This window comes from Sus scrofa, chromosome 1, assembly GCF_000003025.6.
Source record: "Sus scrofa isolate TJ Tabasco breed Duroc chromosome 1, Sscrofa11.1, whole genome shotgun sequence".
Classification (NCBI taxonomy): domain Eukaryota; kingdom Metazoa; phylum Chordata; class Mammalia; order Artiodactyla; family Suidae; genus Sus; species Sus scrofa.
In genome coordinates this window covers 236,279,111-236,302,399 of record NC_010443.5, presented here as the reverse complement: position 1 = coordinate 236,302,399, position 23,289 = coordinate 236,279,111, and the positions used below count along the sequence as shown (strand labels likewise).

The 23,289-nt window shown below is 42.3% G+C and overlaps 1 protein-coding gene across 5 annotated transcripts in view; it reads right to left on the bottom strand.

Moving 5' to 3' along the window:
• RUSC2 (RUN and SH3 domain containing 2) overlaps window positions 1-23,289 on the bottom strand; it is a 57,044-nt gene that overhangs the window by 20,559 nt on the left and 13,196 nt on the right. The window contains exon 2 of one of the 5 annotated variants that reach the window (XM_005660219.3): window positions 17,310-17,458. The exons of 2 other annotated variants lie outside the window; for them this stretch is intronic. The gene's annotated coding sequence lies outside the window, so the exon portion shown is untranslated. Of the gene's footprint in view, window positions 1-2,814; window positions 3,666-17,309; window positions 17,459-23,289 lie in introns of those variants that run through there. 2 more of the 5 variants (XM_005660220.3, XM_021065618.1) reach the window with 2 other exon arrangements.

The window sequence follows — 23,289 nt, the reverse complement described above, 5'->3', positions numbered from 1 at the left end:
GGCCTGAAATCAAACCAGTTGTGACCTGCACCATGGGCGCAGCAATGCCTTAACCCACTGTGCCACAAGGGAACATCCAAAGCACTTTTTTATGTATGTCATCTTATTGATCCTCACAACCCACTACAGTAGGCAGAACAACTTTCATTTAACAAAAAAAAAAAAAAAAAAAAAAAAAAAGAAATCAACACCTAAAAAAAAGAAATGACTTGCCTAAGACTTCTCAGTAGATAAATGACAATTAAGTCAAGATTCAGGAATCCTGACTTTTTTTTTTGTCTTTTCAGGGCTGTACCTGTGGCACATGGAGGTTCCCAGGCTAGGGGTCAAACTGCAACTGTAGCTGCTGGCCTATACCACAGCCACAACAACGTCATATCTGAGCCGTGCCTGTGACCTACACCACAGCTCACAGCAATGCCAGATCCTTAGTCCACTGATCGAGGCCAGGGATAGAACCTGCATCCTCATGGATGCTAGTCAGATTCGTTTCTGCTGAAGCATGACAGGAACTCCAGGAATCCTAACTTTTGACCTTTTTTCTGGATCAGTTAGGAATGTAATGAGAGTATACTGTATACCTGACTTGATTTCAAACACCACAGAATACATTTACTGAGAGTATAGCTCTTAGATTTCTCCCCCAGGAGTGATGTGTTCTATAATAACACAAGTTTAATATTGTGGCCCGTGAGCTCTAGTAAAGGTGATGAGGAAACAGTGAGGTGGAAGAACTCATTTCAGACTTTTTCTACCCTGATTAAATGGAAAAACATGGGCGATGACGATGGGGAAGGAATAGAGAATGCAGATAGGAAGAAAGTAGAAGAAGGTGCTCAGCTCTGCCCACCAGAAGTGGTGGGCTCATCCAGCATAAAATTATGAAGTCTAGCTCTCCGGAATCAGGTAAAGCTTTCCATGAGAGGCCTTTCCCTGGTCTTCATCCCAAATAGGTGTCTCTTGGCCTATCATAATAGTATTATTTATTAGCGATCATTTACTGAGCACTCACATGTAAGGTGGTTTCCATATACCATCTCTAATTCCACTATAATCCTTTAAAGCAGGCGTAATCATTCCCATTTTACAGATGAGAAAACTGAAGCTTAGCAAGTATAAGTAGTTTGCCCATAATTATGCAGCTGAGATGGATTCAAGCCCAGGTCTGCCCAATTCTTAATTCTTTCCACTAAAACTGCCCCCCCAAAGAAAATGATCAGGGCCACACCCTCTTCCTAAAGTCTCTGCATTTATTGTTTATTTATTTACCAGGACCACAGGTGTGGCATATGGAAGTTTCCAGGCTAGGGGTCAAATCAGAGCTATAGTTGCCGGCCTACACCACAGCTCACAGCAACGCAGGATCCCTAACCCACTGAGCAGGGCCAGGGATTGAACTCACATCTTCATGGATACCAGTCGGGTTCATTTCCACTGAGCCACAATGGGAACTCCTAAAGTCCCTGCATTTAAAGCAGATGCTTTCTACCTTTCCTGGCTAGGCCCACACTCTGGTTTTCACTTACATAGTCTGTATTAACCCACCTGGTTATCCTATGAACCTACAGTCTCTTTCATATTACTGTCTCATGCTCTAATACTTTTCAATCTCACCTCCTGCCCCGGTTCCCAGCCCTTACCTCTCTGCCCCTTTCACGGTCCTGAATGCCCCCTTCCCACTGCTCTGTAGTTCACATTCCTAGATGCTTCCTGGGAACTCACATCCTCCCACAACTTTTCAATGTATTTCCCAACCACCTTTTCTCAACATGGAACTACTACTGACTCCTATAAGCATATGTTTTTGAATCCTCCCAAGGTAATCAATGGAAATGGAAATGGAAATTTAAAGAACGCTTTCTATCTGACTAGCAATAGGGTAACTTTGCGCAAGATGATGTTCTAAACTCCAGGAGAAAGGTTTCCCTTGCTTTGGTCATCAGCATCTTTCTGCCAGTCACAGAATCCCTTGCCTCTTTCTTTGGCCTCTTGAAGGAGGCCAGAGAAGACAGTGGATACTCAGTTGCTATTCTCTAGCAATCTGACCTTGACCTGAGGTCTGATGGGGAGCCTCAGTAGGACTGATAACCCTTTTCCTGCCTGGGTTCTCTCTTGACAGGACTGAAGGGAAGACAGCAGGAGGTGGATTCGGGAGTATCAGCTTATGCTTAGGTCTTTTCCTTTTAGGAATCTAAGTCTGTACATGAAGACTGATTATAACAGGTCAGGTGTCCTGGGTGTTACAGTGACTGTTCCCCCTCCCCTACCCCTTCTCCCATAATGTGGATCCTCTTGGTCAACATTCTTTCTTATTCAATTCTATCCTTATCCCATAGCCCCCAAAGATATGGTATGTGTGTCTATGTACATGTATGTATGTGTATGGAGGGAAGGGATGGGCTCAATGCTTCCCAGCTCCTCCTCTTGAAAGCTGTGCAGATCTCTACACGTCCCCCATAAACTTACAGTAGCTGTAGGGGTGTCTCATCCCATTAAGCCTTTGTTTCTAGATCTGACCCTCTCTATCCTGACCCACATTATAGCAGCTTCATTAGAAATGCTCAGAAAGGAAGAAGGGAATCTTTTCACTTCTTGACAAAATAGAATTAGCCCAAGCCTCGGCTTTTCCTCATCTCTGCACCACAGCCCAAATGTATGCATGGATGAGCTTGTCTAATGTTTGCTCCTATGCTCGCTCTCACTCTCTCTCTTTTATAAAGACAAAGCCAACCCTCAGAAGCCAGGGCCCAAATGTGCTGATCAGTTATTCCAGCGTTTCTGCCCTGCCCCTCCCCCAGCTCCGCTGAGCCATACCTCTGAAAGGAGCCTTGAGCTGTATCCGGAGGCTTCCGCTCCTTTTGCACTCCAACCAAGCTCTACCTTGACAGTTCGAGGTGAGGCACTGTTCCACAGGACCACACAGGGGGAATTGGGCAGATTTCCTAAGATCTGATTTCTGCTAATACAATGGCATCCTTGCTAATGCAGGGAGGCTGCGCAATCCCAGCCCCAGTATCCTTGCTGCTGCCGCTGCTGCTGGTGCTGCGGTGACGTTGCTGCTAAGGGAAGGGGGAAGGGAAAGAAGCAGGCGTGCCCACAGTACAGCCGCTCAGCCTCCCTCCCTGTCAGTCCCTGTGGGCCCTTTAGCCTGGGGAAGGGGGAGGGTAGAGAAAGGAGTCAGACACAGAGGGCAGTCAGTGCTAGAAGAGGAGAACTCTCAAAGCGGCAAAGAAAAATAGGGAGAGAGCTGGGCCTAGCTTCCCTCTTGTCTCTAGGAGTCTCAGGGAAAGAGTCTGGGCAGAGGCTTAGAGCTTCCTTCCTTCCTTAGGCCCCTCCTTTTAGATCTTAGCCAGAAACCTCTCCCTCCTCTTTTCACCCACTCTGAATGACTTCTTGTTTTCCAGCTTTTTCCTTTCACTAGGATTCTAGACTAGCCTCAGGGTGGAGCAGCCAGCCTAAGAGGAGGTTCCTGAAGCCCTGAAGGGAGGCCCTAGGGACCAGTCATCATTCCACCAACAGAGATTTCTAGGGTGTGCCTGTTCAGAGAAATAGGGTCTGTCTCAGAAAAAAAAGAGAGACTGGGGAGTTCCCATCGTGGCACAGGGGAAATGAACCCGACTAGGAACCAAGAGGTTGAGGGTGTGATCCCTGGCCTTGCTCTGTGGGTTAAGGATTCCTCCGTTGCCATGGGGTAGGTCACAGACACGGCTTGGGTCCTGAGTTGCTATGGCTGTGGTTGTGGCCAGCAGCTACAGCTTTAATTAGAACCCTAGCCTGGGAACCTCCATATGCCATGGGTGTGGCCCTAAAAAAAGCTGAAAAGCCAAAAAGCCAAAAAAAAAAAAAAAGAGAGAGAGAGACTGGGCCAAAGTCAAGCTTCTACATACAGGGCAGAGTAAGCCTTAGAATCAAGCTGGTTACAGGCCCCCTTCATACCACAGGGTCCAATTCAGTTCTCTGGATCTTCAGAGGGCCCGCAAGTGTGGCTGGAGCAGAACCTTCCCCATTCATCTACATCAGTTTTTGGTCAGTGCTGAGTAGGGTCCACCTGGACCTGTGGGAGGCAGTGTCCATTCAGTCAGGCCAGGGGGCAGGAAGCCTGTTTTCCTAGGGAAAGGAATGCTAAGGAAAAGGGGTGGTCTCCCCTAGGCCAAAGAAAAATCTCAGTTCTGTGTGTAGACCTACAGAGGCTTCCACCCCTTCCCTGTTCCACCCTTCTCAGGTTCCATGCCAGTTCTGTGGAATCAGTAAACACTGGAGAAGCCACAGCCAGTAAGTTGCACAGTAAGTAGCAGCACTGTCTCTGTCCAGTTCATGGCACTGCTGCCTGCTGCCATCCTTGAATAGAGAGATGGTCTCAAGCTGGGCTTAGTCCCCAAGCATTAGCCCTGCATAGACAGGGCTCCTTCTAATATTGACTACTATTTGGACTCCACAGCCAAGTCCTTGGATTTTGGGTCCCTAAAAAGAAGCCTTAGGTATACTGGCTAGGATCACATCAGCCACCACCATTCAGGATCCAGAAGAGAGGTGTTTCTTTTCCCTTATCGTTGTTTCTATTCCCTATTTCCCTAGTGCCCACTGACAATATGCTGAGATGAACTGTGTTGTAGAGAGAAGAACTGAAGTGGCTAAAGACCCAAAAATCTATCTCCAATCTTGATGTGTTTGAGGGGCCATGGTCCCTTGATCCTACAAAGCAGGAAACAATGAAGACGAGGACTAAAGAACGGGGTTGCCATTCATAAAACTAACATCTCCTCAGGGATGTTGAAAGGTGTCAATGGACTTCTTGCCTTCTAGCTGAAACAGACCTCAAAGGGGGTTGGGTTGGATAAGCAACTGTAGGTTAGCATAAGGTCACTCTCCAAGACCAGTGTTAGGAGTTCCAGTAAGAGCTCTGGACCCAGGGTCTTTGTCCCTGAAATTTGCATAAGCCATGTGTTACATTGGAGAGCTGCTACTTAGGAACTGTTTCCACCTGCCTACAAAAGGTGACAGCTTATCATATTTTCAGCACTTAGCTTACTTCACCACATCAGAGACCATATCATCACTTACTTTCTACCAACTACAGCCAAATATCTATAGGGCTTTGATGAAAAGATCAAATTATTCCTGACTAGAAAAAATATATAAATACCATCACATTATAAACCACAACTGCTTCCTAATGAGTCTCCTCACCTGCAATTTACCTTTTAGTATTGCCGGATCCAGTACTACCCTAAAGCCCCATCTCAATTCAACAGGTCACTCTCCTGACCCTTTTAGTGGTGTCCCATTACCCAGAGAATCAAGTTCAAACTTCGCATTCCGGCTTTCAACATCTTCTGTCTTGGTTGTCTGCTTGCTCTCTACCTAACATTACTTCCCACTCCCCAATCATGTAGTCCTTCAAACCTGTTTATGAACTCTTTCTAGTCTATTGCTTCTGTTTAGATTCTTTTGCATGTAACTAAAACCTACAAGGTCCAGATCAACTCGTCCAAGTCTTCACTGATCACCCTGAAGTCAGAAAACAATCTTTGTCTTCTGAACCATGGCTGCGGGTTGTAGATTTTACGGATAAGAAAAAAAAATCCCACAAATGTCAGGGGATCAATACAGGATTGTCAATTTCTTATACTGCCAAATAATAAAAAAAACAAACCCCCAAACCCCTTACATCAAAACTATCACCATCAATTCATAAAAAAGAGCATACAGTTATTATTATCAATGCAAACTTCACCAGAAACTAACATCAGTTCATGAGAGGTTTTGCTTAAGTAAATCATTCGAGATTTACTTAAGTGATTAGGTAAATCACTTGACATGATTATGTTCTTTTTTTCATATCCACCTTAATGGCTCTTCTAGACTGCCATTAAGTCCAAGTTATATTCAGCTTTGTATCTCCAATACCCAGAGCTTAAAAGACAGTATCATTTCTATTTTGTGTTTCCTATAATACCTAACATAGTGCTTGGCTTATAGAAGATGGTTAGTCAAAGTCTTATTGAATAAGAGTAGTCTGAAAAGAGTGAGAGTGTCAACAAAAGTGAGTAGTGGGTAGATCTGACTCAAAAAGCTGAAGAGAAGACCCCTGCTGTTCATGTAGGAAAAAAAAAAAAAGACTTATTAAAAGAAAGCTTAGGGAAAACAGGAATAACTCTTCATGACCTTAAATTAATGCATTCTTAGATATGATATCACAAGTACACAAAAGAAAAAAGCAGAAAGGTTGGACTTCATACAAATTTAAAACTTTTGTGCTTTAAATAACACAATCAGGATCATGAAAAGACAATCCACAGAATGGAAGAAAATATTTGCAAATCAAATACCTGATAAGGGACTTCTATCCTGAATACATAAAGGACTTTTACAACTCAAGGATAAAAAGATGTATAATCCAATTTAAAAATGGGCAAAGGATTTGAATAGACATTTCTCTAAATGAGACTGTACAAATGGTCAATAAGCACATGAAAAAGTGTTCAACATTATTATTTATTGGGGAAGTGCAAATCAAAACTAAAATGAGATATCATATCCCCCTAATACAAGGGCTAAATAAAAAAGTAACAAGTATTGATGACAATGTGGAGAAATTAGAACCCTCATATATTGCTGAGAGGACTGTAAAATGGTTCAATCACTTTGGAAAAGTCTGGTACTTCCTCAAAATGTTAAACATAGAGTTACCAGGTGACCTAGAAATTCTACTCCTAGATATATATCCCCAAGAAATGAAAACATATATTCACACAAGAGCTTGTATATGAATGTTCACAGCAGCATTATTTACAACATCCAAAAATTGGGAACAATCCAATGTCCATTAATAGACGAATGAATAAATAAAATGTGGTATATTCATAAAATGGAGTATTTGGCAATAAAAAGGAATTAAGCAGTTAAACATGCTGCAACATGGATCAACCTTGAAAAACATTATGCTAAGTGAAAGAAGCAAAACACAAAAGGCCACAAATTGTTTGACTACATTGATATGAAATGCCCAGATTAGACCAATCTATGTAGACAAAAAGTAGATTAGTGGCTGCCAGGTCTTGGGGGAAGGGAAAATGGGGAATGATTGTTACTGGGTATGGGATTTCTTTTTGGAATCATGCAAATGTTCTATAATTAGATTATGGTGATGGTTGCTCAACTCTGTGAATATACTAATAACAACTGAATAGTATACTTAAAATGGTCAAACAGATGACAACTATATCTCAATAAAGCTGTTAAAAAAAAGAGAAGCTGCGGGAGTTCCCATTGTGGCGAAGCAGAAACGAATCCTAGTATCCATGAGTTTGTGGGTTCCATCCCTGGCCATGCTCAGTGGGTAGGGGATCCAGCATTGCCATGAGCTGTGGTGCAGGTTGCAGATGCAGCTCTACAGCTTGGATCTGGAGTTGCTGTGGCTGTGGTGTAGGCCAGTATCAACAGCTCCAATTTGACCCCTAGCCTGGGAACTGCATATGCCATGGTGCTGCCCTAAAAAAGTAAAAGCAAAAAAAAAAAAAAAGGAGAAGCTTCAGCAGTAATGGTACTGCTCAGCTCCACAGAGGCAGAAGTCTTTAAAGGCTCTGTAACTGGATGGGGGTGGGGGTTAGGTAGTGAAAACTCAAATGTACTAGAAAGCAAAGGGATCACTGCCATATCAATTCAAGGACTCCAGACAACTCCTTCCTTTTTTTTTTTTTTTTCCCAATACCAAAATTCTTAAAAGAATGGGCTATGTTAATTCTACTTTCTCCTTAATCATTTCTAAAAAATCAGAAGTCTGTCTTCTTTTAATTAATTCTTGAAATGTCTGAAACAAGTCTAATTCTTTTTTTTTTTTTTTTTTTTTTTTGCTTTTTAGGGCTGCATCTGCAGCATATAGAAGTTCCCAGGCTAGGGGTCGAATCCAAGCTACAGCTGCCAGCCTACACCACAGCTACAGTAACTCGGGATGTGAGCCGAGTCTGTGACCTATACCACAGCTCACGGCAACTCCTGATCCTTAAGCCACTAAGCAAGGCCAGCGATTGAAGCTGCATCCTCATGGATCCTAGCTGGGTTCATTAACCAATGAGCCATGAAGGGAACTCCAGCAATTCTAATTTTTAAACTCATAATACATCAAATTGCCTGACACTTAGCCATCCTCTCCTATTGAAACTCTCCTTTCCCTTCGGCTTCCATAACAACAACCCTAGATCATTCTTCCTTCACTGTTTAATATAACAATACCTGGCTTATATTTAAGTGTAGATTTACAGCAGGGCTCAGATCGGAAGTCTTTTCAACCTGAGAAGTGTTTAGCTCCTCCCATTATGCTGTTTATTTCCAAATCTTACACTCTTCCTAAACTTCCAGAATCAATTTTTCAATAGCCTTCCTTCTCTAATATTTCTCATTATTACCTCAAATTCAACACATCTAAAACCAAATTAATTTCTCTATTTCAAATCAGCTTTCTATCACCATTAACACAAAACTGAAAATATAAGAATCATCTGCATTCTCCCTTCATGCTCAAACAGCAAGTCATGCTGAATCCTCCTTCCAATGTTTTAGGCACTGATCTAAAAACTTATTGTGCTTTTGCTACATTCCAACTATTATGCTAGGCACTTAATTAACTCATTTAATCGATACAACCACTCTATTTTATGGATAAGTATTATTGTATTATAGATAAGTATTACTATCTCTATTTTATGTTTGTTTTTTGTCTTTTTTGCCTTTTCTTGAGCCGCTTCCACGGCATATGGAGGTTCCCAGGCTAAGGGTCTGATCGGAGCTGTAGCCACCAGCCTACGCAACAGACACAGCAACGCAACAGACACAGCAACGCAGGATCCGAGGCAAGTCTGTGACCCAATCACAGCTCACGGCAACGCCAGAGCCTTAACCCACTGATCAAGGCCAGGGATTGAACCCGCAACCTCATGGTTCCTAGTCAGATTCATCAACCACGGCGCCACGACGGGAACTCCTTTATTATCTCTATTTTATAGATAAAAAATCTGAGGCCCAGAGATATTGAATAAACTTCCTAAGGTAACTCAGTCAGTGAGGTCTGATCTGGGAGTCAGACACAGAACTGCTTGATTCTAAAGTCAGTGTTCCAAACCACTTGTTACATTGCCTTTCAACTTCCCATCCCTACTCCTATCATCCTACTTCAGACCTGTATCACTGCTCCTCTGAATTATTACATAGTCTTTTAACCAGTTTTCTTGCTTTCATCCTGGCTCTTTCCTCTCAACTATCCTAATACTGACACAAGACTAATCTCCCCAAAGTACTACCTTCAGTATGTCACCTTATTACTAAAAAGCCTTCATTGACTCCCAAATGCCTATAGTAGGATAGTCCAAATTTCTTAATGTGGTATTCAAAGTTCCTTCCTTCCTACTTATCCATCCATGATCCATCACAGGTTGAATTGATTCTGAATTCTGAGTTTTGGCTCATTCCATTAGGAATATCTGAGTATCTCTGTGCTTTCCCTAGTTTCCTTGACTTTTTATTATTATTATTATTTTTTTTTTAGGTATCTACCACATATGGAAGCTTTTCTTTACCATGAACATCTTCTGAAGTTTTTCGATACTAATCGTCTGTGCAACTCATTTGTTACCAAGTCTTGGCCATTTTATTTATTTTTAATTAAATAATTGATTGATTAATTAATCTTTTTAGGGCTGCACCCATGGCATATGCAGGTTCTTAGGCTAGGGGTTGAATCAGAACTGTAGCTGCTGGCCTATGCCATAGCCACAGCAACTTGGGATCCGAGCGGCATCTGCAACCTACACCACAGCTCAGGCCAATGCTGGATCCTTAACTCACTGAGTAAGGCCAAGGATTGAACCTTCGTTCAATTTTCTACTATATAGCAAAGTGACCCAGTCACATATACATATACTTTTTTTTTTTTTTTTTTTTTTAGGACTGCACCTGCATCATATGGAGGTTCCTAGGCTAGGGGTTGAACAGGAGCTGTAGCTGCTAGCTTACACCATAGCCACAGCAACGCCAGATCCAAGCCTCATCTGCAACCTATACCACAGCTCACAGCAACGAGGGATCCTTAACCCACTGACAGAGGCCAGGGATTGAACCTGAGTCCTCATGGACACTAGTCCGATTCGTTTCTGCTGAGCCACGACGGGAACTCCCACACATACATTCTTTTTCTCACATTATCCTCCATCGCAAGTGACTAGATATAGTTCCCAGTGCTATACAGCAGGATCTCACTGCTTATCCGTTCCAAATGCAATAGTTTGCATATATTAACCCCAGACTCCCAGTCCATCCCACTCCCTCCCCCTCCCCCTTGGCAACCACAAGTCTGTTCTCCAAGTCCATGAGTTTCTTTTCTGTGGAAAGGTTCATTTGTGCCATATATTAGATCCCAGATATAAGTGATATCATATGGTATTTGTCTTTCTCTTTCTGACTTACTTCACTTAGTATGAGAGTCTCTAGTTCCATCCATGTTGCTGCAAATGGCATTATTTTGTTCTTTTTTATGGCTGAGTAGTATATGCTGTTTCTTTATATCCTCAGCTCCCTGATCTACTTTACAAAACCACAATGATGTTCACTGCAGTCTTATTTGCAACAGCAAAAATTTGAAAACATTCTAAATATTCAATAGAAAAATGGCTAATTAAATGGTGGTCTAACCATGCAATGGAATATAATGGAACCATAAGAATTATGTTTATAATGAAAGTTTACTTAAAAAGACCTTAAGCAAACAACACAAAAGTAGTATATCAAATTGTACAGAAAGACTTCTGTTTCTGCATTATGGTGAACAAGATATTAAGAGAGTCCCTTCCACTACAAAAAAACTACATCCTGTATAACATATACTTTTCGGTTTTTTGCTTTTCAGGGCAGCACCTGTAGTGTATGGAAGTTCCCAGGCTAGGGGTGGAACTGGAGCTGCAACTGCTGACCTACAACACAGCCACTAGGGATCTGAGCCTCGTCTGCAATCTACATCATAGCTCACAGCAATACTAGCTCTTTAACCAACTGAGCAAGCAAGGCCAGGGATCGAATATGCATCATCATGGATACTAGCTGGGTTCATAATCTGCTGAACCACAATGGAAACTGTGACATAGACTTTTTAAAGCATTTCAAGGCTCACAGTAAATAGGAAAAATCTCCAAGGCTACTTCCCCCACCCAAAAGGGGAAAAATGAGATGTGGCATAAGCAAGGAGGAGGACAAGAATTTCCCAAAGCATTTCCATTCTGGTCAGAATGATAAGCCTTGGACCACTATAAGGCTAAACCCAAGACTCCCACATTAGTCTGAGACCCCTGAAGTAAGTTCAAATAATCCAGGGTTGGCTGTTCCTCCCAACTTTTGGAGGAAAAGATCTCCAACTAAAGTTAATAGGATTCTCAAAATTAAAGTGCAAGCAAAAAGTAGTTTCATGAAAGATTACAAATGTGTATGTAAATAAGATATCATGAAGAATAAAAGAAACCAATAAATAGATTTAAACTGCAAATATTAAGAACTTCAAATATTAAGAATGTCAGATACAGATTACAAATCAGCTATGTGTGAAATGTTTTAAAGGATAAAATCTCAAAGATAAGCAATTAGCAAGAGATTATGAGAGAAATCTGGGGGTGGTGAATTTAAAACATATAAGACTATAATCACTAGCTACTGAGCATTCTTATGCCTGGACCAGGCTATTTTATAGGGAGTCACTAGGTGAAAAAGAGGATGTGGAGGCTAAGGGGAGATGCATAATATCTCCTGCTATAGATGTGAACAGTAGCCTACTCAAAACAGTGTGTGAAATTGCTCTATAAATTTTATAAGTTTTATAGAAATGTAATGCATTGTTGTATCTCTTTAAAAATTCCAGCATCCACTGATAACTTTTGCTTGAATCAGTTATTTACTGTGAGTTGAAAATGATGATTTTCTTTCTATCATTCTTTCTACATTTATTAGCTGGCATTCTAATATAGGAATGATTTCCCTTTTCCTTCCTATTTATTTTTTTGGTATCAGTACAGATTTTTGGCTTCTCCTTTTTTAATTCAATGGATCACAATCTACTGTTGATGTTATTGATTTTGATGTTCATTGTCTCAGATTCGGCACTATTTGGCTTTCTTTCCATTGCGAATATCTTTATTGCTATGTATAAACTTTTAAAAATTAACTATTTATTTTGGAGTAATTTTTAGAAAAGTCACAAAGATAGTTGAGAGTGTTCCTGTATGTCCTCCAACAAGTACCCCTAACGCTACCATCTTACGTAATAATGGAGCATTTGTCAAAACAAATCAACATTGAGTATATTACTATTACCTAAACTTAAAGACTACATGGACTTTGCCAATTTTCCCACTAATGTTATTTTTCTATTACTTGACTTTTTAAAAACTAATTATATATTTATAAAACATAAATTGATTAAGAACAAAATAAAACCAATCTCCCCTCCTTCAAAAGATATGTAGATATATACTGGAGGCTACAGAAAAATATGCATGTTTTAAGTGTAGCTTAGCAGAGAAAAAGAATGCATTTCCCATAATCAAGGCATTGAATTGTTTTGGAAACAACTCAGGCAGGTAATTTTTGGCAAAAGTAAGCAGTAGTAAAAAATAGTTAAGACTATGTGATCTTGGCATATATCTGTCCCTAGATTTTCCCAATAACCACTCTGCTCACCTTTCACCTTTGGAAATCAGCAGGAAGTCCTTTTGCTTGTGTTGACCTAACCAGGTATTGTCTACATCAAAACAACTTCTTTGGGCCATGTTTCACCTCAGATTGCATGACTGATTCTCAGTAGGAAAGGTCAGAGTGCTCAAATCATAATGAATAAAAATAAACTATGATTGGGAGTTCCACTTGTGGCTCAGATAACAAACCCGACTAGGATCCATGAGGATGTGGGTTCAACCCTGGCCTCGCTAAGTGGATTAAGAATCCGCTGTTGCCTCGAGCTATGATGTAGATCACAGATGCAGCCTGGATCTTGCATCGCTGTGGCTGCAGCATAGGCTGGCAGCTGTAGCTCCAATTTGGCCCCTAGCTTGGGAGCGTCCACACGCCTCAGGTGTGGCCCTAAAATGCAACAAACAAACCCCCCCCCAAGATTTACTACATATACCGATTGGATGTAGAAGCAGCCTGATACCATTAATCAGTATCATCTCAGTAGTCAGTCAGTAAATCAATCAATCAAATAATCAAGCCAGAAGTATCCACTGAATACACACTCCTATTGTGTATAAAGCATTGTGCTAGATGTTTAGGGGTACGAGCCTAACTTGAGGGGCTCATAATTTTGTTTAAGTCATTGCCAACATGCCTCTGGAGAGGGCTAGCACAGCAAGAAATATGTTTCAGGATGTGAGATAAAGGTTAGAGTAGTGGTTTCAAACTTTTTCAGTTCCAATACATAAAACAGAGCTACTCTGGTTGAAGTAGGGGAGGCCTAAAGCCTCATACATTCCAACTCCCTCTCTCCACTGTGAGGGCCCCCAAAGACACTTATTTAACTGATAGAAATCATCTTTCTCATGGCTCTCGAATCAAATATGTTTGGATAATGATGTCAATTAACTGCATTAACAGCAGACTTCAGAGCATGGAAATGAACTTTCTACATGAATTCAGAAAAATCAGTTTGTATAATTACCCTCCATGCCTGCCAAGGTTCTATGTCTTTATAGGTCATGACATTTAGGGGAGACTGAATTTGCTACAAGACAAGTAAGTACTTGTCTCTCAAATGCGTGAGAGGTGCAGACAGAATTTGGAGACTGAAGCATTGGTGGTAATAGTCATTCCGTAGGTGTGTGGGCTGAGTTGCAAGGAGAATAAACAGGCTGTTAGTGCCTGAGAGCACCTGGCTATGGCATCAGGCATCTGATTCCACACATGGAATAGGAGCCAACATTCAGGAGCACATTTATCTTTCCTCTGGGTTATGTGTAGCTGCTCCTAGCTAAGGAGGCCACTATTCTGAACTGCTATTAGGTTATTTTGGACTCCAAGTGAGCTCCAGCCAGCATGCTGGGAGTGTGTTGGAAGAGGCCCACCCTGAAAGGCTGTCCCAGACACACCCAGTTGCTTCCTTATCAGGCCTCCCTAACTAGAGTCTTCTTTCAAAGCACAGAACTTGCTTTGCTTTTGTCTTCTCAAATGTTTTAGCTGAAAGATTCAGCTAAAAGTCCACACCCCAAAGTCACACATACTCTAGGAGAGGCCTAGCTATGAAACAGAATGGACTCTTTACCTAGCACCACCTGGTGTGGGTTTATCTTTTTTTTTTGGTCTTTTTGCTATTTCTTTGGGCCGATCTCGCGGCATATGGAGTTCCCAGGCTAGGGGTTGAATCGGAGCTGTAGCCACCAGCCTACGCCAGAGCCACAGCAACACGGGATCCGAGCCGCGTCTGCAACCTACACCACAGCTCACGGCAACGCCAGATCTTTAACCCACTGAGCAAGGGCAGGGACCGAACCCGCAACCTCATGGTTCCTAGTCGGATTCGTTAACCACTGCGCCATGACGGGAACTCCGGTTTATCTTCTTTTTCCCAAGATTATCTTCTCCCTTATGAACTGGAAGTGTGCAAGCGCCTTTAATGTCACCCAAATCACAAACAAAACATCTATAGGTGGAGCCCCAACAAGTTCTAAGCCTTTTACTTCTCAGGCTCAGCTGTGCCTAAAGCCCCCAAGGCCCCAAATCATTAAATGGAGATTGCAGCACTAGGATTATACCCAGGAAAAGAATAAGTTAGCAGCCACTGACCCTCACTGAGCTGTAAAGGGTTGCTTTCCTTTATTCCATAAAAATATGATAATAATAAACTCAGCTTTGTCCCAAGGTCTCCTTCTGATTAAAAGGGATTGTACCTAGAAAAATATTCTCTTTCACTAATTCAGCCAGCAAGTGTAAACCTTCCTCCATTAGATCAATCATTTGTTTCCTTCCTTAGTTCAACTCATAGCACCTGTTCAAAGGCAGAGGCTAAATCAGATGACTTCCTAAGGTCCTTTATAGCTCTAATTATAAACTAAGTCAAATTAAAACCTTGGACCCAAGGGAAGGTTCCTATGCAGTGTGCTAAACAATGTCCTCCTCACCCTCCCCCTTCCAACATAAATACACAGAAACACACACACACACACTCTTATACTTCCAGTGCCTGGCTTCTAACTGCTGTAGTTAGAAGTTCCTAAAGATTGAGAATTTGCTATAAACCCTACCTCTTTTGAGGATTAGGTTAGGAAGAGAGAGAAGAACTCTAGAGAATTAGGAAAGATTTAGTTCCTACCTTGAAACACTGACTTCTTCAGATGAGGGAATGGAGGATGCAGCAGTGGATAAAGGGATGGAGAGATAAAGTCCCTAATGCTAGGTGTAGGTGAGCAGTGAGTAGCAAGAAGCAGGAAACAGTATATCTGGGTGGGTGCTGAAAAGTTCAGCGTGGGCTGCTTTGCTTGGAGGATAGCTCTCAAGGGTATATTTGCAGAAGCAAGTCAACTGGGACAAAAAAAAAAAGGCCCCTATGCGTCTCCTTGACTATTCAGTGTGGTCAACCCTTTGCTCTTCCTTTGGCTGCTCCTTTTGGCTCCTAGGCTCCAGAAAGCAAGGCCAGAGTGTTTTCTGCTTCCCCTCCCCCAAGGCAGTGGACTGAGGCATGCTGGTAAGCTGCTATCCAATCAGACTGTCAAAAGCTGTAAATAAATGGCCGCATATGCACAGTGAAGTAGGCTATGAGAAGAATCTAGATTGTATTACCACAGCCAGTTGTGGAGACAGGGTGGGGGAGGAAGGAGAAAGAGGAGAGGGACGCCTAGTTGCCCTTCAAGGAAATATTATCTTTTAAGCACACGTCTCCTAAGCATGACTGCTAGAAACCATCAAAGTCTTGCTCCCCAGGAACTAGGTTCTAGTCTGGACCTAGTCTCAGCAGAGGGGTCATAGTCCCTGAGACTCCTCAGCCAAGTCAAAAGCCTTTTCCAGGATGTGACACATTTTCCAATAGACTTTAGATGAGTCCAGCTCAAGGTGCTTGGTAAGAGCACTGAGACTGCCTCACTAGTGGGTGGCAGCAAAGACCATTTCTGTGTGCCAGATGCTGTATTTGCTTTGGTTATAAGACTAAAGTGAGGGAGTTCCTGTTGCGGCGCAGCAGAAAAGAATCCACAGTATCCGTGAGGATGTGGGTGTTTGATCCCTGGCCTCGTTCACTGGGTTAAGGATTCAGCGTTGCTGTGAGCTGTGGTACAGATCATAGACGCAGCTTGGATCCTGTGTTGCTATGGCTGTAGTGTATGTAGGTCAACGGCTAAAGGTCCAATTTGACCCCTAGCCTGGGAATTTACATATGCCATGGGTTCGGCCCTAAAAAGCAAAAAAAAAAAAAAACCAAAACAAACAAACAAACAAAAAAACAAACTAAAGTGAGAGTAAACTGATATTTACTTAAACAATTTTCTTTTTTGTCTTTTTAGGGCTGTACCTGTGGCAAATGGAGGTTCCCAGGCTAGGAGTCTAATCGGAGGTACAGCTGCTGGCCTATGCCACAGTCACAGGAACACCAGATCCGAGCCATGTCTACAACCTACACCACAGCTCATGGCAACACCAGATCCTTAACCCAATGAGCAAGGCCAGGGATCAAACCCAAAACCTCATGGTTCTTAGTCGGATTCATTTCTGCTGAGCCAAGAAGGGAACTCCAACTTAAACAAAAACTTTATCAAAGCAGATAGCTGGAGTCTTGCCTGGGCGCTGAATATTTAGGATCCTAGGTTCCATAATGATTCAGAGTATAGAATTTTGGTGCTGACGATCTGGATTCACATCTGACCAGGCTACTTGCTGGCTGTAGACTTTAGGAAGTTACTCAACTTCACTAAACTTCAGCTTCCTCATTTGTAAAACTGTCATGATATTTTCCCTCAAAAGGTTTGATGGAGAATTAAATAAGATATTGTAAGTAAGTGTCTGGTACAAGGTAAGTGCTCAGTCATGGTCACTATTATTACATCTTTGTCAGATGACCAATGGAGCCCTTTCCCAATTTCCCAGAAAATCTATAGGCTCCAGGTCCAGGGAACTGGCAGGCAAAACCTCTTGAAAGGGCCAAAGGTACTAGAAAGAGTCATGTTCCTTTTTCCCCTCCTCTGCACTAGGACCGAATCACTAATCCTGTGCCCATAATACTCTGTACTGGCAGGTTGGCCCTGGGAGGCTAAGATGCTCTCAAACCAAAGATACTAATCCATCTCTAGTATTACCTGTTGTGGGGCATGCTCCCAGAGTGATGGTGCTTCTTCAGGGCCCCAGATCAGATTCCAGTAGATGTAAGAAAGAAACGGTCTGATCCCAAGCTGGCAGGATAGGTTTGTCCAGGCTGTCGTCTGCCCATCACAGCTGCCTGTGAGGCCTATGGGTTAATAATAGTAACTCTGATGCCAATGGATTAAGACAGCACTGTAGGAGGTGTTTATTTTTACACTCTGGCGTCAGCATCAAGTTCTACTGGTTACTGCCCAAATCTAGGGCAGCTTCCTGCTATAGGAGTAGCCTTAGGCTTCTCCAGGATGCTAAGCTGGATTCTGGAGGAAATAAGCTTTGTTGAAAACAGTTCAGTATTAACAGGGACAGGGAAGGGGAAAAGAAACAAACAGAGCTGTCGTATGTCCAGCTGTCTGGTCCCAAATCTCTGGTACCAGGTGGACCTCAATTGAGAGGTGTTGTTCACAACATTCTCATAACTCAGGTAGGCCTGGACAAGAAACCTAATACATCATTTGGAAGGCGTGCGCGCGCGCGCGCGCGCGCACACACACACACACACACACACACACACACACAAATTGGCTGCACTGAAATGATCTGAAAAAAAAATCAAAGAAAGACTGTTACTCAACTAAGCAGAAGCTCAGCCTTGTCAATGACAAGTCCCAAATTAGTGCTGTGAGTGCTGACCTTGTGAGAAAAAGAAAATAATCCATCTGAGAGGGTTTTATGGGATATTTGAAAAGAAAGGCTGGTTAGGCTGATCCTTATTTGATTTGCACAGAATTTTTAGTAGGTATACCAAATACCTTAAAAATTTATTTGGCCAGAGCTTCTTTCCTAGTAATGACCCAATAGTATAGAAACAGCAAAAAACAAGCTCTCACCTAGCCAGTAGTCAGTGCCCAGAAAAATCTTTCCTGAAGGCCTCTTTCTCCCCCAGGGCCATGAGGTTGGGGTCCCAGGGACCTTACACTTTGACCACAGTGTCTAGTACTCTGGATATCATACTCATGTCCTAAAAGGCAGCTCCTAACACAGATTTCATCCTGTCCCATCAGGCAGACAGGGACATGAGGAGGCTAGCAGCTGGAGAGCTGATGTAAATAGATGTAGACTGGCCTACTGAGGGGTCATGCAGACTGCTGTGGAATGACAAAAATGTACCACACACCAGGTAGGAATGCTGAAGTGCAAAGAAAGCAGCCAAGCAGCCAAGCTCACAATAACAGTGATTCCATCATCTTCCTGCCTAAGGCTGACTCATAACCATCGTCAGAGACACAACATATCAACATCTTAAGGAGCAGGAAGGCAGGGTGGTGAACCACTCAATTCAGTACATTCCCCCCCCTGTCATTCAAGGCTTATCTACCTGGTCATCATAACAACAATGCAGCCTCAGAAACAACCCGATTTGATGACTAGAGATATGGAGTTTGATCTTAGCTCCATCTGGAAGCGAAAGATAGTGGCAGGATGCCCAAGGATAGGAACACTGCTTTCATTCTTGGCTTTTTCTCTAACTTGCTGGGTCATGTGGGGGCAGGGTACCTGTTCTCTCAAAATTCTAGGCTTTCCATTCAGAAAGGGGACTAACTGTATCCACCTCTGGTGTTGTGGCAAGAAAAAAATATCTGAAAAATTAGAAAAATAAGTAGCAAGAAATGTAAATGCTATGAATTCTTTGGACCAAAATACTTTAGAAATATAACTGTCATTCATGCATATAGGTAGAGTGCTCTGGCCTATGAATTCTTCCTTCTAGGTCATAGTGGCATGTTGGGAAGTGAACCTGGTCTGTGCTTGGAGGTACACTTCCTTTCTTTCAGGCCTATACTCCCATTACTGGTTTGAGGAATAGTTGCAACAGTCAAGAATCTGCTTACCTAGATAAAAGGTATTAATTTCCACTAATGTGTAATAGAGAAAGCAGAAAAATGCAAGCAAAAAGAAACACCTCTACTCACCGACTTGCTCCATCTACAACCCTAATTCTCCCTTACACCTGGGCCCAGGACATTAATCTGAGGCTTGTATCCCACTGAATCAGCATTAAGCAGTAGTATTTCAAACTGGAATTAACATAAAGGCCCACTAAAGCAACGTTAATGAAAGGATGTACTCCACTGCTCAGAACAAAGGCAATACTGTATTCGAAACCCAACACAAGGCTTCACTTTTTCTAGCCCAGCAATTGGTTAGTTTGCCAGGTTTCCAGAGCTCTTGGAAAGGAGAAATAATCTATTCTTCGTTGATGCTGACACCTCTTTTTCTGCAAGTGCCTACCCTGGGGTTTAAAACACATGTTCCCACATCCTGCAGCATCTGATGAGCTTTCAGTAAACCCTCCTTTCAGCACACTATGTCTGTAAATGGCCAGAGAGTAAATATTTAGGCTTTGTGGGCCATAAAGTTCTGCCACATATTCCTTGTGTTTTGATTTTTTTCCCTGTTAAACAACTCTCTAAAAATGTAAAAACCATTCTCAGCTTGTGGGCCATATAAAGTCAGCATGGGCCATAATGTCCTGATCTCTACTTTACCTTGAAGGTCTCTCAATTCAAAGTCTACATCTCAAAATTCTGACTCTGCTGGGCCTGCCTAGTGATATTCTTTTCACTTCTCACAGGGCTGATACACATATTTCAGAGGCAGCTCCTCTCTAAGGAGCCATGGAGGAATGTGGAGGAAGAATTCTGAGGTTATTTGTATTGGAGCTGACAGACTGGCTAATTCCTTTCATATAAAGCACTTCAAAAACATCTGTGGAATTTAGCTTTATTGCATTATCATTCTGGAGTGCAGACTGTGCCATAAACAGCCTTTATCTTTCTATTTATGCTTAATAACACTATCCCATGCCACTACCAGGCTTTTTTTTTCCTGCTCCCAGGTTCCAAACCAACACTTGCGACTGAGGTCCCAAATCCTCTCTTCTCCATCCCTCCTACTTCTATATGTGGTATGGCCACGGACAGAAAGGAAACTATCAACACTCAGATGAGTTTGGACACAGTAGACATGGATGAAAGGCGTTAGGGTAGGGGTGAACTCATTTTGAGCAAAGATTTAGGGCTGTGACTCTAGGCTCTATCACTAATAGTTAAAGGCTTTGTAAACAGGGATCAAACTACTACAGAAGCAACCCAAGAACAATGTGCAAAGGGTCAGAAATCATTGGAGTTACACCTCACCACACACCACAGACTAGAAGGAAATGAATGACTTATAGCAAAAGACTAATACTTATAACAACAATAGTTATTATTTAATTATCTACTAAGCTACCCACTGTACTAGATGTTTGCCTAATACTTTACTTCAGGGAAGAAGCAAAAGCTACAGGCATCCTTGAGGGCAAATCATATTCACTGAAAAAGCTATCAGTTACTTTGAAAGATTCAAGTTACATTCAAAGTTATAATATACTTTACAGTAGGAAGTTCCTGTGCAGTGCAGCAGGTTAAGGATCTAGCATTGCCACAGCTGCAGCGCAGGTTCTATCCCTGGCCCACATGCCGCAAGTGCGGCCATAAAGAAATAAATAAAACGCTTTATATTAGATTGAGAAAATTATGGAAATAAAAACAACTAAGTGGAAATTCCCTTATGGTGCAGTGGGTTAAGGATCCAGTGTTGTCACTGTAATGGCTTGGCTTGCTGCTGTGGCACGGGTTCGATCCCTGGCCTAGGAATTTCCACATGCCACAGGTGCAGCCAAAAAGAAACCAAAAAACCCCAACTAATTAATATAAGAATAGTCTTGAGACTTGTGCCTGCCCCTTTCATGAATAATCTAGCAAAATAACCGGTCCCACCTGAAAAGGGGAGATTTTCTTGTATTTTTATCATGAATTAGCAAGCCCCTAAGTTTACAGGTGGACATAAACCTGATGGTTACCTTTATGAGAATTAAGAATAAGAGAATTAAACTACACAGGACTATAAACCAAGGAAGTGTATTATAACTGTTTCTATACATTTTCTCTTTCCCCCTTGGTTGCATGTTAAGGATAGAGACAGTCTTATTCACTTCTGCAGTCATTAAACTGAGCCTAGAGCCTGGGACACAACTTAAAACATTCAGCTGAATTGAAATAAGGAGGAACTTCAACTTCACCAAACTAAAATGGAAAAATTTCTTTTTCCAGAGGAGAATCTGGTTTATTACAGCTGTGGACATATTTATACACACTTAGTTCTAGTCTTCCTTGTTGGGGTGTGGGGTACTGAGAGGATAAAGGGCTTCCCGCTGTGCAGGGTGTCTCTCCAGGTACAGCTCCTCTCTCTCCAGCTCAACACTGCACTCCCTTTACTGCCAGCAGGAGCTGCAGGATAAGAACCAGAATAGCATGTTCCAGCCAGAATGACAGATGTCCTCTCTCCGTCTTTCTTCATCTCTCCCCGCTGAACCCTATGAGTTTTCAACTCTAACCTGTTAGCTGCTTCCAATGGGACTGCTGGACATCTAGGAAAGAATGCAGGATGTGCCCAAAAAGTCCAGCACTTGCTGAGGAACAGTTTGTTTTTTCCTTAAAAGGGCAGTCCATAAAGTTACATAAGACTCAGCTCTTCTTGCTGGGAGTTTTTCCAATTCTAGCTGGAGAGATTCCTCAAGCTGTTTATAGAGTTTCAGGAAAAGGGTTTGGAATTTCCTGATTGGCTAACTGTATTAGAGCTCCTCTGGGTAGCAAAGTGGAGGTTCCAGCAGAGAAAGAAGGACCTCTGTGCTTCCACTGCCCCTCAGTTGTGGCCCCACTGTATTCCCCTGGGGACAGAAATCCATTTATGGTTAAAAATCTCAGAATAAAGACAAGCCCCAATGCCCATGGCATCAAGATTTTGGGCCTCCACCCAAAGGAAGTAGGACCTAGGGAATCTAATGGCCCAACATAGAAGAACAATAAGGTTCTGGGAAGATTTCCTTTCTTTGCAGTTCCAGTCGTGGTGCAGTGGAAACGAATCCGACTAGGAAACATGAAGTTGCAGGTTCAATCCCTGGCCTCGCTCAGAGGTTTAAGGATCCGGCATTGCCATGAGCTCTGGTGTAGGTCGAAGATGGGGCTCGGATCTGGCATTGCTGTGGCTGTGGCGGAGGCCAGCAGCTGTAGCTCTGATTAGACCCCTAGCCTGGGAACCTCCATATGCTGCAGGTGCAGCCCTTAAAAAAAAAAAAAAAAGAAAAGAAAAAGGCAATAAAAAAGACTTCATTTCCTGTACAGAGGAATTTGTTCATGGTCCTGAGAACCTGAGATGCCATTCTTGCCCCAGTATAAAGTGTAAGATACTGCACTTTGTGGACAAAGCAGACCTGGGGCTGGACTTCATGGAGCTTACAGTTCACCTGGGGTGGCTAAACAAATAACTATGACTATGCAAACTATAAAATAGGCCTTTGGAATGTGCTACATTCAAAGTAAAGAAAGCTAATCCATAAAAACCATCTCTGTTCATAGAGGCTAGTTTAGCATATTTATTATATCAGGGACCAGTTTATACTGAATCGGCAATCAAAGTTATCTATTTGAACCGAAAACTCTGGCCCTTAAAGGAGCCACTAGAATCTATTAATAACTTTCTGTTATGTCCCATTTCTATTACCATTCATTTTACAGAAGTTCAGTCCCTATTTACAGCATGCTTTTATTTAAGGCATAGGAACTCACTTCAGCTAACAAATTGCTGTTCATTACAATGAAGAAACTGAATTCTGATTTGCTCTTTCCAGCTTCAGGCCATGCATTTTTGTTTCTTTCTGGTCAACATAAAGAGCCAAGAAAAGGCTGGCATGTAACCCTGCTCTTAAGGACTAATTCTGTAGCACTGGGCAAGTTATTTGATTCCCCTCAGGTTGAGTTTCTTCACCTACACAATGGGGATAACTACCTCCTCTTACAAGGTGGTGGAGGAAGTTAAAAGATATAGAAAACATCTAGAACAATGACTGGTATTTAGTGAGGGCTCAGTAAAAGG